The sequence below is a fragment of the Hippopotamus amphibius genome, unplaced genomic scaffold (genome assembly GCF_030028045.1).
Source record: "Hippopotamus amphibius kiboko isolate mHipAmp2 unplaced genomic scaffold, mHipAmp2.hap2 scaffold_456, whole genome shotgun sequence".
Taxonomy (NCBI): Eukaryota; Metazoa; Chordata; class Mammalia; order Artiodactyla; family Hippopotamidae; genus Hippopotamus; species Hippopotamus amphibius.
The window spans coordinates 21,948-38,359 of NW_026648563.1; the positions used below are offsets into that span (position 1 = coordinate 21,948).

The 16,412-nt window shown below is 62.1% G+C and overlaps 10 non-coding genes across 10 annotated transcripts; 4 read left to right on the forward strand and 6 right to left on the reverse strand.

Moving 5' to 3' along the window:
- Nucleotides 1-274: 274 nt before the first annotated feature.
- TRNAE-CUC (transfer RNA glutamic acid (anticodon CUC)) lies at nt 275-346 on the reverse strand. The gene has a single exon. It is a non-coding gene; the product is annotated as a tRNA-Glu (tRNA).
- A 276-nt stretch (nt 347-622) lies between these two features.
- On the reverse strand, nt 623-694 carry TRNAG-UCC (transfer RNA glycine (anticodon UCC)). Its single transcript has one exon. It is a non-coding gene; the product is annotated as a tRNA-Gly (tRNA).
- Nucleotides 695-1,521: 827 nt separating this feature from the next.
- On the reverse strand, nt 1,522-1,593 carry TRNAD-GUC (transfer RNA aspartic acid (anticodon GUC)). Its single transcript has one exon. It is a non-coding gene; the product is annotated as a tRNA-Asp (tRNA).
- A 564-nt stretch (nt 1,594-2,157) lies between these two features.
- Nucleotides 2,158-2,240, forward strand: TRNAL-CAG (transfer RNA leucine (anticodon CAG)). Its single transcript has one exon. It is a non-coding gene; the product is annotated as a tRNA-Leu (tRNA).
- A 1,617-nt stretch (nt 2,241-3,857) lies between these two features.
- TRNAG-GCC (transfer RNA glycine (anticodon GCC)) lies at nt 3,858-3,928 on the forward strand. The gene has a single exon. It is a non-coding gene; the product is annotated as a tRNA-Gly (tRNA).
- A 5,900-nt stretch (nt 3,929-9,828) lies between these two features.
- TRNAE-CUC (transfer RNA glutamic acid (anticodon CUC)) lies at nt 9,829-9,900 on the reverse strand. The gene has a single exon. It is a non-coding gene; the product is annotated as a tRNA-Glu (tRNA).
- Nucleotides 9,901-10,176: 276 nt separating this feature from the next.
- Nucleotides 10,177-10,248, reverse strand: TRNAG-UCC (transfer RNA glycine (anticodon UCC)). The gene has a single exon. It is a non-coding gene; the product is annotated as a tRNA-Gly (tRNA).
- An 809-nt stretch (nt 10,249-11,057) lies between these two features.
- TRNAD-GUC (transfer RNA aspartic acid (anticodon GUC)) lies at nt 11,058-11,129 on the reverse strand. Its single transcript has one exon. It is a non-coding gene; the product is annotated as a tRNA-Asp (tRNA).
- Nucleotides 11,130-11,693: 564 nt separating this feature from the next.
- On the forward strand, nt 11,694-11,776 carry TRNAL-CAG (transfer RNA leucine (anticodon CAG)). The gene has a single exon. It is a non-coding gene; the product is annotated as a tRNA-Leu (tRNA).
- A 1,617-nt stretch (nt 11,777-13,393) lies between these two features.
- On the forward strand, nt 13,394-13,464 carry TRNAG-GCC (transfer RNA glycine (anticodon GCC)). Its single transcript has one exon. It is a non-coding gene; the product is annotated as a tRNA-Gly (tRNA).
- Nucleotides 13,465-16,412: the final 2,948 nt, after the last annotated feature.

Sequence of the window (16,412 nt, forward strand, 5' to 3'; positions counted from 1 at the left end):
CGTTTGCTCGTGGCCACAGCCTCGGCGGGGAGAGAGGCTGCCCCGGCCAGTCGTGTTTGGGGCTGAGGCAAGGGTCCGAGAAGGAGGAGGCGGGATGTGGAGGGCCTGGCGTGGGCGAGCGCTCCAGTGCGGCCAAAAGGGTTGCGTGGCAGGGCTTGGGCTGGAGGTGGACGGTGGCGGGCGGCTGCTGGCGGGGCTCCGAGGCGGCGGAGCAAGCGTGGGCTAGCTAAAAGGGGGCGCGGGACGGTGGGAGGCCGAGAGGCAGAAGAAGGGCTTCCCTGACCGGGAATCGAACCCGGGCCGCGGCGGTGAGAGCGCCGAATCCTAACCACTAGACCACCAGGGAGCGCCAGGCCTGCCACTCGCTGCTCCTCGCCCCATAGCGCCCGCGCCGCGCCACCTCGGCGCCAAGACCCGGCTTCCCCAAGTCCAGTCCCCGCGCCGCTCCTGGCAACGCACGTGCCCTCGCGTTCTTCCTGCTGGCCGCAGCCGCAAAACACTGCGCGCCTGCTTCTCGCACACACGCGAAAAGCCGCGAAGGGCCAGCTAGCTCCCCGCTCCCGGCTCTCCCTCCCAGGCCCGGGGCCCGAGGCCCGCGGAGCTCGGCAAAAGGTCGGCCCACTGCGTTGGCCGGGAATCGAACCCGGGTCAACTGCTTGGAAGGCAGCTATGCTCACCACTATACCACCAACGCTGCACAGCCCGGGCCGCCCGCAGACGCCGGCCCCGGGCTCGCCCGACCGCACTCTCGCCGCCGCCTCGGCCGCCGTCTCCTCCTCCTCGTCCTCCTCCTCCTCCTCCTCCTGTCCCTCCTCCTCCTGTCCCTCCTCCTCCTCCTCCTGGTCCTCCTCCCCCTCCTCCCCCTCCTCCCCCTCCACCGCCTCCGCCGCCTGGAGCAGCCCTGCCCCGACGCCCCGCCAGCCGGCAGCTCCGTGCTGCCACAGGCGACACCAACGACCGCCCGGAGCCCCAGCCGCGCCAGCTCTCCGCAGCTGCCCTAGTCCACCGGCCCGACCGCCTCAGGGGGGCGCTCTCGCTGCCTTGCTGCTCCCGGGCCTCGACTTCACGCCGCGGGCCACCCCCCGCCCCCGCCCTCACCCCCACCCCGGGGGACGCGTCCTCCAGCACCTGGCTCCCCAAGGCCCTTCTCCCCCCGGCGCGGGGCCAGGCCGCCTCCCGCACCGACAGGGGACGGCACTCATCCGCCACCCACCCGGCCCGCCCGCTGTGCAGAGCTGCGCGGCTGTGCGGCGCTCCGCAAGGAGCCCAGTGAGGCCGGCCCTTCGGACGGGCCGCGATGTCGTCGGGCGGTTGTGGGGTCGAGAGGAGGCCCTGGCTCGCCGTGGCGACCGAGCGCCCGGCGAGGAGGAAGGGCTGGAGGGCTGCAGGGGGTGCAGGGCGGGCAGGCTAGGCACGCGCTGGCCTCGCTGGAGGGCGGACGGCGACGGGAGGAGAAGGGCCCTTGGGGACCCGGCGGCAGGACCGAGCGCGGCGCCGGCCATCAAAAAGAGGGCGTGCTGCCTCCCCGTCGGGGAATCGAACCCCGGTCTCCCGCGTGACAGGCGGGGATACTCACCACTATACTAACGAGGACGGCGGCGACCGCCGGGGCGCCCGGCCGCTCTGGGCTGCCTGCCGGTGCCTCCCTCTGCCCTCTGCCCACCACGGGCGCCGGGCGCGTGCCCGACCCGACCCGACACCAAACCAACCGCGTCGTCCAAAGCAGCAGCCCCCGGGCCCCGACAGGGACGCGGACCCGCGTGGCGCTGACACCTGCCAGTGCGCGCTGCCTGTTGCCTCCAACGCGGGGATCGCGCCGGGTGCGGGGGCCCGACAGGCCAAGCGAGGCTTCGAGGAGGGCCTGGGCGTGCGCCGTGCCACGTCCGGCGAAGAGAGGTGCGGGAGGGTGCTGCCGGCACGCGCTGGCCCGACGCGGCCGGGCGCGGTCCGGGGCCACGGGTGGGCGAGGCCGCCACCGCGCCGGAGGCAGGCGCGTCGGCAGGCCTCGCTCGCCGTCGGCCACCGCGCGCCCGGTGCGTTGCTCAGCCAGACGGCCGCCCGCCTGGCGCGGAGCACCGCGTCCAGCCAAGGGCACCGCTGTTGGCGTCGCGGCGGGTCCCAGCCAGCCGAGCGGCGACGCGCCCGCTCCGGCCCGCCGTCAGGATGGCCGAGCGGTCTAAGGCGCTGCGTTCAGGTCGCAGTCTCCCCTGGAGGCGTGGGTTCGAATCCCACTCCTGACAAGCCAGACTTTTGGCCCGCCCCACTAACGCACCCGTCCCTCTGGCAGCCCCTGACCGCCTTCCTCTCCGTTGGCGCACTGCACTCTTGCGGCCTCTCCAAACTCAGGCCCGGACATCCGTGCCTCTCACACGCGGGACCCTCTCCGCCACGGCCGCGCTTCCTGCCCACCCGCCCGCGGGCTTGGCAGAAATGGCCCCGTTGGAAGCCTCCCGGACACACGCCCTCCCGCCCAGCCAGTACGCCCCCTCCTACCTGCACCCACACCACCAACCTTCAGTCCTTCGCACCACATCTTTCCTCACCTGCTTGCTTGCTGCTGCTGCTGCTGCTGCTAGTTTTTCTCCTTCCCTCCCTCCCTTCCTTCCTTCCGCCCTCCGTCCCTCGCTCCCACTCCCACTGCACCCGCTGCACCCCGCCACCGCCACACACACACACCAGACGCGGGTGCAAAGCCCTCGACTCTTCGCCCGCCTTCCGCCTGCCCGACTTCTGCCTGGTGAACAGCGGGCTCACTCTCACAGCCTTGCTGCCACGTCCGCCACCAGCAGCTCTCCCTCCGTCCAACATCCTGTCCCTTGCGCCAGCCCCGCCGGCCCGCCTGCCCATTCCATTCCCCCCACAGCCACGCGGAGGTGGCCGACGCCGTCTTGCCGGCCTGGGGTGCGTGCCCTCGGTGCGTATTGGCCTTGGGGCCTCGGCTGGGCCACAGCTGCCTGCCTCCCAGCACGCAGGCAGCCCAGCTTCCTGCTGGGCCAGGGACCACCGGGCCCTCCCTGCAGGAGGCCTGGCGCAGGAGTCGCTCCCGGGAAGAGTGCTCCAGCGAGGAGAGAGCGCGCGCCCTGGACGCCCCGTCACCCGCCCACAGTCGTCCGGCCCTCAGCCCGGGCCACCCCCTTGGGCGCCACAGCGCACGTTGCCCGGGGAAGCCGCTGCCCCGGCCGGACCTAACCGCACCCTGGCGCGTCGCTCCTCTCACGACCAACGCCTCAGAGCGGGACCCCTCGGGAGAGGGCTGGGCCAGAGCGCAGCAGCGAGGCCCAGGCACCTGTGGTCCTTGGGCCTGAGCGTCTGCTCGGTGGCGGCGGCGCTCCCGGGGGCCCATCTCCGGCGCTCGCGGCCCCGGCCCCGCGCGAGCTCCGATGCCTGCCCCACTCCCATCCCACCCCCACCCCTGGCCGCCCTCGCCCGCCCCGCAGCGGCAAGAAAGCCAGCCGCCAGAGGGACTTGGGGTCGGGACCTGGCGGTCACCGAGACGAAACTCGGCCCTCAGCCGCAGCCGCCGGGCCTCGCCTCGCCTCGCCGGCCCTGCCTGCGATTCGGGCGCGGGTCGGGCTGCTTCCGCTCCTGGCTTCCTCTGGCGACAGCGACAGCCTCGCGGCGGCCGTGGACGGCAGAGAAAGCGCAGGATGGGCCGAGCCCGCCTGCGTCCCTCCGTCCCTCTGTCCTCTCGACCGCCTGGCGCCCTGGGGTCGCCCACGTGCCCGGAGCCTGTCACTGGGGTGGGCCGTCGGCCTCCTGCGCAAACGGAGCAGAGGCCCTCGGGCGAGCGGCGCCCAGTATCGGGCTCTTGGCTGCGAGCAGCGCTGGGGCAGCATCGGGCGCCAGGCGCCCTCGGTGCATGGGTGGTTCAGTGGTAGAATTCTCGCCTGCCACGCGGGAGGCCCGGGTTCGATTCCCGGCCCATGCAGCCGCAGCGTCGCCTTTTGGTTCCCGCAGCCCCAAAGCGGAGCTAGGCGTCCCCGCTCCCACGCCCAAGGCACCGGGCCTGCCACAGCTCGCTCCCACCCGCAGCTCTCCACCGCACCTGCCGGCCTGTCCTTCCCACGCGGACGCCCCCCCACCCGACACACACTGCGGAGCCAAGCCTCCACCACCTGACACCTCGCGTGCTCTGCCACTCTAGCGCCCGGACACCTTGCTTGGGCTTGTGCTCTTCCTCACCCTGACCCCACACTTGCGTCACTCCTTGCCCCGTAAGCAATACCCCACACTAGCACCGGTGCGCCCCATCTCTTCACCTTTCACCACCTCTCCAAGCTCTCTGGCTCCCTCTGCCCACACTCCGAAAACGATACCGTGTTTGCACAACCAGCAGCAAGGAAGGTGCCACCTCGGGCAGTGATACAGCCCATTGTCCTAGAGAGTCCCCGAAGCACTGTCTTGCACGAGGAGTTCAAGAGAAGTCCACGATGCCATGGCAAACCGCACTCTGTATTCATGTTTTGTCCCTCAGCAGAAATATGTTTCCAACACCGCTCACTCCTCCACCACTAGTACCACCACCACCATCACCACCCCCACGACCACCCCCCCTCCCCTGAACCTCTCCTCCTACCGACAGCATCATGGCTGCTCCGGACAGCACCACCACCTCAGGCCGCGCCCTCACCACCACCGCTACTCCACCCAACACCCCCATCCCACCCCCTATCTCCCCACTCCTTCCCTGATCCTTTCCAATTCCTACGTTGTCAAAGATCCTACTCTTGCATTTCTCCCGGTGGCCTCCTTTATCTGTTTGGATTGTTTGTGTTTGTTTGTTTGTGTCCTAGCTAAGTAGAAGTAGAGTTGATTTACAATACTGTGTTCGTGTCAGGTGTACAGCGAAGCGATTCAGTGAAATGTGCTTTTTCAGGTTATTTTCCAGTACGGTTTCTTAGGAGATATGAAGCTAGTTCCCGGTGCTAGGCAGTAAAATCCTTGCTGCTTCTCTGCTTTAGGGATACTGTTGCCTCTCCTTTAACCCCAACCCCACCTCCAAATATGTCCCTCCCCTACACTTTCCCCTTGGGTAACCACACGTGTGTTTTCTACGTCTGTGAGTCTCTCTTTGTTTTGCACAAAGGTTCACTTCGTTGCCGTTTTTAGATTCCACGTACCTTTATCCTTCTCAGTCAGACTTACTTTACTAAGTGTGATATTCTCTAGGATCATCCAGGTTGCGCCAAATGGCAAGGTTTCATTGCTTTCTATGGCTGAGTAATGTTGCATACTACACATGCAGCACATCTTCTTTTTCTTTCTTCCTTAAGAGCTTTTACTGAGATACAATGGACATACGATAAACTGCATATATTGAAAGTGTACAATTTGATACTTCTTTTCTTATTAGTAATGTATATATGGCAATCCCAACCTGCCAGTTCATCCCACCACAACCCCCCGCCCCCCTTTCCCCACTTGGTGTCTATATGTCTGTTCTCTACATCTGTGTCTCTATTTCTGCCTTGCAAACCGGTTGATTGGTACCGTTTTTCTTTATTCCGCTTACATGTGTTAACACACGATATTTGTTTTTCTCTTTCTGACTCACTTCACTCTGTATGACAGTCTCTAGGTCCATCCATGTCTCGACAAATGTCCCAACTGCGTTCCTTTTTACAGCTGAGTAATATTCAATCGCGTATATGTACCACATCTTCTTTACCCATTCACCTGTTGATGGACATTTAGGTTGCTTCCACGTCCCGGCTCTTGTACATAGTGCTGCAGTGAACACTGGCGTGCACGTACAGCACACCTTCTTGCAACTGCCGTCTGTTGATGAGCACTTGGGTGTTTTCCACGTCTTGGCTATGGCACACAGTGCTGCTATGAACATGAGGGTGCATGCATCTTTTCAAATTAGAGCTTTTGTCTTTTCCAGATGTGTACTGAGGATTGGGATTGCTAGATCATATGACAGCTCACCTGTCCTTCTTTCTTTTTTCTTTCTTCGTTTCTTCCTTGCTTGCTTTTTCTTTCTTTCCTTTCCTTTCCTTCCTTCCTTCTTCCTTCCTTCCTTCCTTTATTTCTTGCTTCTATCCTTCCTTCCTTCTTTCCTTGCTTGCTTGCTTCTTCCTTTGCTGCTTGCTTGGTTTTTCTTTCTTTCATTTGTCTTTCCTTCTTTGCTTCTTCCTTCCTCCCTCCCTCCACCCCTTCCTCGCTCCCTACATTCCTTCCTTCCGTCCATCCGTCCTTCCTTCCTTCCTTCCTTCCTTCCTTTCTGTAGAGTAGTAGCTGCAGTAGTGGAAGTATAGTTGATTGACAATAGTGTGTTAGTTTCAGGTGCACAGCAGGGAGATACTATTTTCCATAGATGATGTATTTTCAGGTTTATTTCCATAATGGGGTACCAGAAGATACTGACTCTTATTCCCTGTGCTATTCTCTATATCCTCGTTACTTGATCTCTTTTCTATATTGTACGGTGTGTCTGTTCATCGCAGCTCCCAACTTATTCTTCCACTCCTCCCTTTCGCCTTGGGTAAGCATCAGTTTGTGTTCTACGTCTGTGACTCTGTGTCTGTTTTGCACATAGATTCATTGGTATGATTGTTTAGATTCCACATATCTCTCTCCCTCGCTGTTGGACTTACTTCACTAAGTGTAATCTTCTCTAGGTCCATCCTTTTTGCTGCACATGGCACTATTTCATTCTTTTTTGATGGCTGAGTAATATTCCACAGTACGTTTTCCATGTCTTGGCTATAGCACATAGTGCTGCTGTGAACATGGGGGTTCATGTCTCTTTTCAAGGTATAGTTTCTCTCTTGCCCGGGTGTGTCCCGAGGATTGGGACTGCTGGATCACATGATAGCTCGTCTTTCTCCTCTTTCTGTATTTCGTCACTGATCTCTCTCTCTCTCTAAGTGATTAGTGATTTACTTCTATGTACTTGTGCTTGGGGAGCACAGCTGATGAACAATATCGTGTGCATTTCAGATGCACAGCAAAGGGAGACTATTTTCCATGGCTAATATTTTTTCGGCTTGATTTCTAGTGCAGTTTGCTAGAAGGTAGTGACTATTATTCCCCGAGTTATTCTGTATATCCTTGCTGCTTTCTCCCTCACACATAGTAGTGTGTATCCATTCCTTTCAGCTTCTGATTTATGACTCCACGTCTCCCTTTCCCCTTGGGGAACCATCATTTGGTTTTCTGTGTCTGTGAGTCTGTTTCGCCCATAGATTCATGTGTAATAGGTTTTCGTTTCCACATATCTTGTCCTTTTCTGTCGGACGTCTTTCGCTAAGTCTAGTAGTCTCTGGGACCATCCTTGTGGTGGCTAATGGCAATATTTCATTCTTTTTCCTCATGGCTGAGAAATAATCCATGCTACACAGATACCACATCTTGTGCCAGCCGTCTGCTGATGGGCGGTTGTGTGCTTTCCACCTTGGCTATTGCACATAATGCTGCTGCGAACATGGAGGTACTCGTATCGTTTGGCATTAGAGTTTCGTCTTTTCCGGGCACGTACCCAGGAATGGGACTGCTGGATCATATGGAAGCTCTCCTTTGGCCTCTTGAAATCTGAACCACCACCCTCACCCCCACCCCCACCCCTACCCCCACCCCCAGCCCCACGCAATCACACTCACATGAGACTGGATGTTTTCTCTTGATGACAGGCGATTTATGTCTCTGGGGCAGTAGAACGCCCCCACCCCATTCGGACCACACCTCGCCCCTGTCGCATCCCGCGTTTCTGTTTCTCTCTTGCCTGCTTCTTACCCACCGCCCCCAGTCCCAGCCCAGTGGTTCGCCTGACCGCCTTGCAGCACAGCGCACCAGTCTGGCAAGCTCACCCACCACCCTGCCCCGATGGCGTCCTCTCCCACCATCCTCCTCGCACCACAGCCCACTCACATACCCGGCTTGCCACCCGCCCTTCCTCCTAGCCGGCAGGCTCGGCCCACTCTACCCCGCACCACACCCTTGTACCCCAGGCCCGACTCTCACACGCCCTGCCTGGAAGTCTCCCTTCCGCCAGCGCTCCTCAGACCCCCTGCTACTCCAGCTCCCCCCGTACCCCAGATCTGACCTACCCGCACACACGTACCAGCACCGGTGCCACCACCGTCCCAAGCTTCTGCAGAGCCTCTGCCTGAGTGGCCAGCAGCTCTCCCGGCCAGGTCCCTGCAAGCCCAATACCTCCGTGCCCGCCCCTGCTCCACCCAGACACCCCAGGCCCTTCCTCCCACCTCCCAGCAAGCGGCTCACCACCACCCTCTCTCCACAGGGCTGTTTTGCTCCGTTCCCTAATCCATATGGGGTGACCACCACCAACGGCCACGAACACCTTCCTCCCGCGCTGTCACACAGCCCCCAAGGTACCAGCAAGGCCACCGAGGAAACTTCCTGCGGTGATGGGAAGCCCCATCTGCCCACTCTTGCTCCTTTCCACAGGGGACCTGCAGTTGTCCAAATGCACCGAGTGTGACACCACCACGGCAGGTCGGTGCACGTCACCGGCTGCCCCGTTTGCCTCTGAAGGAAACAATCTGTGAGCAGACGTTAAAGCCTTTGGCGACAGAGGTGCCCAAGCTTGGGCTGCATGGGGACTGAGGACTTACCTTGGGGAGAATCCTTAGGAGAAGGTGAGGACGGGCTGCGAAGGAGGACAGCGCATATCCTGGATAGACAGACAGTAATGGTGAGAATGGGAAACCATGAGAAGTCATGTCTAGGGGAGCAGTGTATGTGTGCGCGCGCGCACGTGGGTGTGTGTCTTTGCTCTGGGGGAGGGAGGGACGTATGCACGGTCACATTCTTGCCTCACTGTGATAGGGTTGAGAGCGTTGGTCACGCACCTGGAATGCGATATTAGCTGGTGGTCCACCCTGTCACGCATCTGCTTCCACCGCATCCCACCTGCTTGGCTCCGTCTTCACAGCTGACCTCCGATATCTGCCTGCGCTCTGACTTCCACTGCCTGGCGGTGTAACTCCTGGCACGTGTTTGGATTCATTTTCACATCTCTGCCTCCGGGGTGCCTTGGTCCGCCTCTCTGCTCCCATGGCCCGCTCAAGACCAGGACGCCCTTGGAGCCCACCACCGGGCCACGGGAGTCACAGGCAGTCCAGGACCTGGCCCACGAGTAAGCGGCCGGAGTCCCTGCAAGTGGCCCGACTTGGAGATGGAGATCCCTCTCCTGCACCTTCCCGATGGATCCGCGTCGCAGGTGCTGGCACTCAACGGGACCCTCCACCCCCACCCCTCCATGCCGACCCCCCCCCACCGCCATCCGCACCCCCACCCCCACCCCCATCCCCACCCGCACTGCCATCACCCCCCCGCCCCACCCGCACTGTCATCACCACCACCGCCGCCACCACCACCACCTTTACCACAAACAGCAGCAGCAGCAGCAGCGGCTCCAGCCCCAACACCACACCAGGACTGCCACCGCCGCCACCAGGGGCAGCGGAGGCAGCAGCAGCAGCAGCACCAACACCAGCCCCTCAGGAAGGAAGACGGGTTGGGTCGTCAGCTGTGAGATGCGTCGTGGCAGAAGTCGTGCTGCCGGAGAGTCCAAACGCAGGTGGGGGCGTTTGCTCGTGGCCACAGCCTCGGCGGGGAGAGAGGCTGCCCCGGCCAGTCGTGTTTGGGGCTGAGGCAAGGGTCCGAGAAGGAGGAGGCGGGATGTGGAGGGCCTGGCGTGGGCGAGCGCTCCAGTGCGGCCAAAAGGGTTGCGTGGCAGGGCTTGGGCTGGAGGTGGACGGTGGCGGGCGGCTGCTGGCGGGGCTCCGAGGCGGCGGAGCAAGCGTGGGCTGGCTAAAAGGGGGCGCGGGACGGTGGGAGGCCGAGAGGCAGAAGAAGGGCTTCCCTGACCGGGAATCGAACCCGGGCCGCGGCGGTGAGAGCGCCGAATCCTAACCACTAGACCACCAGGGAGCGCCAGGCCTGCCACTCGCTGCTCCTCGCCCCATAGCGCCCGCGCCGCGCCACCTCGGCGCCAAGACCCGGCTCCCCCAAGTCCAGTCCCCGCGCCGCTCCTGGCAACGCACGTGCCCTCGCGTTCTTCCTGCTGGCCGCAGCCGCAAAACACTGCGCGCCTGCTTCTCGCACACACGCGAAAAGCCGCGAAGGGCCAGCTAGCTCCCCGCTCCCGGCTCTCCCTCCCAGGCCCGGGGCCCGAGGCCCGCGGAGCTCGGCAAAAGGTCGGCCCACTGCGTTGGCCGGGAATCGAACCCGGGTCAACTGCTTGGAAGGCAGCTATGCTCACCACTATACCACCAACGCTGCACAGCCCGGGCCGCCCGCAGACGCCGGCCCCGGGCTCGCCCGACCGCACTCTCGCCGCCGCCTCGGCCGCCGTCTCCTCCTCCTCGTCCTCCTCCTCCTCCTCCTGTCCCTCCTCCTCCTCCTCCTGGTCCTCCTCCCCCTCCTCCCCCTCCTCCGCCTCCGCCGCCTCCGCCGCCTGGAGCAGCCCTGCCCCGACGCCCCGCCAGCCGGCAGCTCCGTGCTGCCACAGGCGACACCAACGACCGCCCGGAGCCCCAGCCGCGCCAGCTCTCCGCAGCTGCCCTAGTCCACCGGCCCGACCGCCTCAGGGGGGCGCTCTCGCTGCCTTGCTGCTCCCGGGCCTCGACTTCACGCCGCGGGCCACCCCCCGCCCCCGCCCTCACCCCCACCCCGGGGGACGCGTCCTCCAGCACCTGGCTCCCCAAGGCCCTTCTCCCCCCGGCGCGGGGCCAGGCCGCCTCCCGCACCGACAGGGGACGGCGCTCATCCGCCACCCACCCGGCCCGCCCGCTGTGCAGAGCTGCGCGGCTGTGCGGCGCTCCGCAAGGAGCCCAGTGAGGCCGGCCCTTCGGACGGGCCGCGATGTCTTCGGGCGGTTGTGGGGTCGAGAGGAGGCCCTGGCTCGCCGTGGCGACCGAGCGCCCGGCGAGGAGGAAGGGCTGGAGGGCTGCAGGGGGTGCAGGGCGGGCAGGCTAGGCACGCGCTGGCCTCGCTGGAGGGCGGACGGCGACGGGAGGAGAAGGGCCCTTGGGGACCCGGCGGCAGGACCGAGCGCGGCGCCGGCCATCAAAAAGAGGGCGTGCTGCCTCCCCGTCGGGGAATCGAACCCCGGTCTCCCGCGTGACAGGCGGGGATACTCACCACTATACTAACGAGGACGGCGGCGACCGCCGGGGCGCCCGGCCGCTCTGGGCTGCCTGCCGGTGCCTCCCTCTGCCCTCTGCCCACCACGGGCGCCGGGCGCGTGCCCGACCCGACCCGACACCAAACCAACCGCGTCGTCCAAAGCAGCAGCCCCCGGGCCCCGACAGGGACGCGGACCCGCGTGGCGCTGACACCTGCCAGTGCGCGCTGCCTGTTGCCTCCAACGCGGGGATCGCGCCGGGTGCGGGGGCCCGACAGGCCAAGCGAGGCTTCGAGGAGGGCCTGGGCGTGCGCCGTGCCACGTCCGGCGAAGAGAGGTGCGGGAGGGTGCTGCCGGCACGCGCTGGCCCGACGCGGCCGGGCGCGGTCCGGGGCCAGGGGTGGGCGAGGCCGCCACCGCGCCGGAGGCAGGCGCGTCGGCAGGCCTCGCTCGCCGTCGGCCACCGCGCGCCCGGTGCGTTGCTCAGCCAGACGGCCGCCCGCCTGGCGCGGAGCACCGCGTCCAGCCAAGGGCACCGCTGTTGGCGTCGCGGCGGGTCCCAGCCAGCCGAGCGGCGACGCGCCCGCTCCGGCCCGCCGTCAGGATGGCCGAGCGGTCTAAGGCGCTGCGTTCAGGTCGCAGTCTCCCCTGGAGGCGTGGGTTCGAATCCCACTCCTGACAAGCCAGACTTTTGGCCCGCCCCACTAACGCACCCGTCCCTCTGGCAGCCCCTGACCGCCTTCCTCTCCGTTGGCGCACTGCACTCTTGCGGCCTCTCCAAACTCAGGCCCGGACATCCGTGCCTCTCACACGCGGGACCCTCTCCGCCACGGCCGCGCTTCCTGCCCACCCGCCCGCGGGCTTGGCAGAAATGGCCCCGTTGGAAGCCTCCCGGACACACGCCCTCCCGCCCAGCCAGTACGCCCCCTCCTACCTGCACCCACACCACCAACCTTCAGTCCTTCGCACCACATCTTTCCTCACCTGCTTGCTTGCTGCTGCTGCTGCTGCTGCTAGTTTTTCTCCTTCCCTCCCTCCCTTCCTTCCTTCCGCCCTCCGTCCCTCGCTCCCACTCCCACTGCACCCGCTGCACCCCGCCACCGCCACACACACACACCAGACGCGGGTGCAAAGCCCTCGACTCTTCGCCCGCCTTCCGCCTGCCCGACTTCTGCCTGGTGAACAGCGGGCTCACTCTCACAGCCTTGCTGCCACGTCCGCCACCAGCAGCTCTCCCTCCGTCCAACATCCTGTCCCTTGCGCCAGCCCCGCCGGCCCGCCTGCCCATTCCATTCCCCCCACAGCCACGCGGAGGTGGCCGACGCCGTCTTGCCGGCCTGGGGTGCGTGCCCTCGGTGCGTATTGGCCTTGGGGCCTCGGCTGGGCCACAGCTGCCTGCCTCCCAGCACGCAGGCAGCCCAGCTTCCTGCTGGGCCAGGGACCACCGGGCCCTCCCTGCAGGAGGCCTGGCGCAGGAGTCGCTCCCGGGAAGAGTGCTCCAGCGAGGAGAGAGCGCGCGCCCTGGACGCCCCGTCACCCGCCCACAGTCGTCCGGCCCTCAGCCCGGGCCACCCCCTTGGGCGCCACAGCGCACGTTGCCCGGGGAAGCCGCTGCCCCGGCCGGACCTAACCGCACCCTGGCGCGTCGCTCCTCTCACGACCAACGCCTCAGAGCGGGACCCCTCGGGAGAGGGCTGGGCCAGAGCGCAGCAGCGAGGCCCAGGCACCTGTGGTCCTTGGGCCTGAGCGTCTGCTCGGTGGCGGCGGCGCTCCCGGGGGCCCATCTCCGGCGCTCGCGGCCCCGGCCCCGCGCGAGCTCCGATGCCTGCCCCACTCCCATCCCACCCCCACCCCTGGCCGCCCTCGCCCGCCCCGCAGCGGCAAGAAAGCCAGCCGCCAGAGGGACTTGGGGTCGGGACCTGGCGGTCACCGAGACGAAACTCGGCCCTCAGCCGCAGCCGCCGCGCCTCGCCTCGCCTCGCCGGCCCTGCCTGCGATTTGGGCGCGGGTCTGGCTGCTTCCGCTCCTGGCTTCCTCTGGCGACAGCGACAGCCTCGCGGCGGCCGTGGACGGCAGAGAAAGCGCAGGATGGGCCGAGCCCGCCTGCGTCCCTCCGTCCCTCTGTCCTCTCGACCGCCTGGCGCCCTGGGGTCGCCCACGTGCCCGGAGCCTGTCACTGGGGTGGGCCGTCGGCCTCCTGCGCAAACGGAGCAGAGGCCCTCGGGCGAGCGGCGCCCAGCATCGGGCTCTTGGCTGCGAGCAGCGCTGGGGCAGCATCGGGCGCCGGGCGCCCTCGGTGCATGGGTGGTTCAGTGGTAGAATTCTCGCCTGCCACGCGGGAGGCCCGGGTTCGATTCCCGGCCCATGCAGCCGCAGCGTCGCCTTTTGGTTCCCGCAGCCCCAAAGCGGAGCTAGGCGTCCCCGCTCCCACGCCCAAGGCACCGGGCCTGCCACAGCTCGCTCCCACCCGCAGCTCTCCACCGCACCTGCCGGCCTGTCCTTCCCACGCGGACGCCCCCCCCACCCGACACACACTGCGGAGCCAAGCCTCCACCACCGGACACCTCGCGCGCTCCGCCACTCTTGCGCCCGGACACCTTGCTTGGGCTTGTGCTCTTCCTCACCCTGACCCCACACTTGCGTCACTCCTTGCCCCGTAAGCAATACCCCACACTAGCACCGGCGCGCCCCATCTCTTCACCTTTCACCACCTCTCCAAGCTCTCTGGCTCCCTCTGCCCACACTCCGAAAACGATACCGTGTTTGCACAACCAGCAGCAAGGAAGGTGCCACCTCGGGCAGTGATACAGCCCATTGTCCTAGAGAGTCCCCGAAGCACTGTCTTGCACGAGGAGTTCAAGAGAAGTCCACGATGCCATGGCAAACCGCACTCTGTATTCATGTTTTGTCCCTCAGCAGAAATATGTTTCCAACACCGCCCACTCCTCCACCACTAGTACCACCACCACCGTCACCACCCCCACGACCACCCCCCCTCCCCTGAACCTCTCCTCCTACCGACAGCATCATGGCCGCTCCGGACAGCACCACCACCTCAGGCCGCGCCCTCACCACCACCGCTACTCCACCCAACACCCCCACCCCACCCCCTATCTCCCCACTCCTTCCCTGATCCTTTCCAATTCCTACGTTGTCAAAGATCCTACGCTTGCATTTCTCCCGGTGGCCTCCTTGATCTGTTTGGATTGTTTGTGTTTGTTTGTTTGTGTCCTAGCTAAGTAGAAGTAGAGTTGATTTACAATACTGTGTTCGTTTCAGGTGTACAGCGAAGCGATTCAGTGAAATGTGCTTTTTCAGGTTATTTTCCAGTACGGTTTCTTAGGAGATATGAAGCTAGTTCCCGGTGCTAGGCAGTAAAATCCTTGCTGCTTCTCTGCTTTAGGGATACTGTTGCCTCTCCTTTAACCCCAACCCCACCTCCAAATATGTCCCTCCCCTACACTTTCCCCTTGGGTAACCACACGTGTGTTTTCTACGTCTGTGAGTCTCTCTTTGTTTTGCACAAAGGTTCACTTCGTTGCCGTTTTTAGATTCCACGTACCTTTATCCTTCTCAGTCAGACTTACTTTACTAAGTGTAATATTCTCTAGGACCATCCAGGTTGCGCCAAATGGCAAGGTTTCATTGCTTTCTATGGCTGAGTAATGTTGCATACTCCACATGCAGCACATCTTCTTTTTCTTTCTTCCTTAAGAGCTTTTACTGAGACACAATGGACATACGATAAACTGCATATATTGAAAGTGTACAATTTGATATTTCTTTTCTTATTAGTAATGCATATATGGCAATCCCAACCTGCCAGTTCATCCCACCACAACCCCCCGCCCCCCTTTCCCCACTTGGAGTCTATATGTCTGTTCTCTACATCTGTGTCTCTATTTCTGCCTTGCAAACCGGTTGATTGGTACCGTTTTTCTTTATTCCGCTTACATGTGTTAACACACGATATTTGTTTTTCTCTTTCTGACTCACTTCACTCTGTATGACAGTCTCTAGGTCCATCCATGTCTCGACAAATGTCCCAACTGCGTTCCTTTTACAGCTGAGTAATATTCAATCGCGTATATGTACCACATCTTCTTTACCCATTCACCTGTTGATGGACATTTAGGTTGCTTCCACGTCCGGCTCTTGTAAATAGTGCTGCAGTGAACACTGGCGTGCACGTACAGCACATCTTCTTGCGACTGCCATCTGTTGATGAGCACTTGGGTGTTTTCCACGTCTTGGCTATGGCACACAGTGCTGCTATGCACATGAGGGTGCATGCATCTTTTCAAATTAGCGCTTCTGTCTTTTCCAGATGTGTACTGAGGATTGGGATTGCTAGATCATATGACAGCTCACCTGTCCTTCTTTCTTTTGTCTTTCTTCGTTTCTTCCTTGCTTGCTTTTTCTTTCTTTCCTTTCCTTTCCTTCCTTCCTTCTTCCTTCCTTCCTTCCTTTATTTCTTGCTTCTATCCTTCCTTCCTTCTTTCCTTGCTTGCTTGCTTCTTCCTTTGCTGCTTGCTTGGTTTTTCTTTCTTTCATTTGTCTTTCCTTCTTTGCTTCTTCCTTCCTCCCTCCCTCCACCCCTTCCTCGCTCCCTACATTCCTTCCTTCCATCCTTCCGTCGTTCCTTCCTTCCTTCCTTCCTTTCTGTAGAGTAGTAGCTGCAGTAGTGGAAGTATAGTTGATTGACAGTAGTGTGTTAGTTTCAGGTGCACAGCAGGGAGATACTATTTTCCATAGATGATGTATTTTCAGGTTTATTTCCATAATGGGGTACCAGAAGATACTGACTCTTATTCCCTGTGCTATTCTCTACATCCTCGTTACTTGATCTCTTTTCTATATTGTATGGTGTGTCTGTTCATCGCAGCTCCCAACTTATTCTTCCACTCCTCCCTTTCGCCTTGGGTAAGCATCAGTTTGTGTTCTACGTCTGTGACTCTGTGTCTGTTTTGCACATAGATTCATTGGTATGATTGTTTAGATTCCACATATCTCTCTCCCTCGCTGTTGGACTTACTTCACTAAGTGTAATCTTCTCTAGGTCCATCCTTTTTGCTGCACATGGCACTATTTCATTCTTTTTTGATGGCTGAGTAATATTCCACAGTACGTTTTCCATGTCTTGGCTATAGCACATAGTGCTGCTGTGAACATGGGGGTTCATGTCTCTTTTCAAGGTATAGTTTCTCTCTTTCCCGGGTGTGTCCCGAGGATTGGGACTGCTGGATCACATGATAGCTCGTCTTTCTCCTCTTTATGTATTTCGTCACTGAGCTCTCTCTCTCTCTCTCTAAGTGAA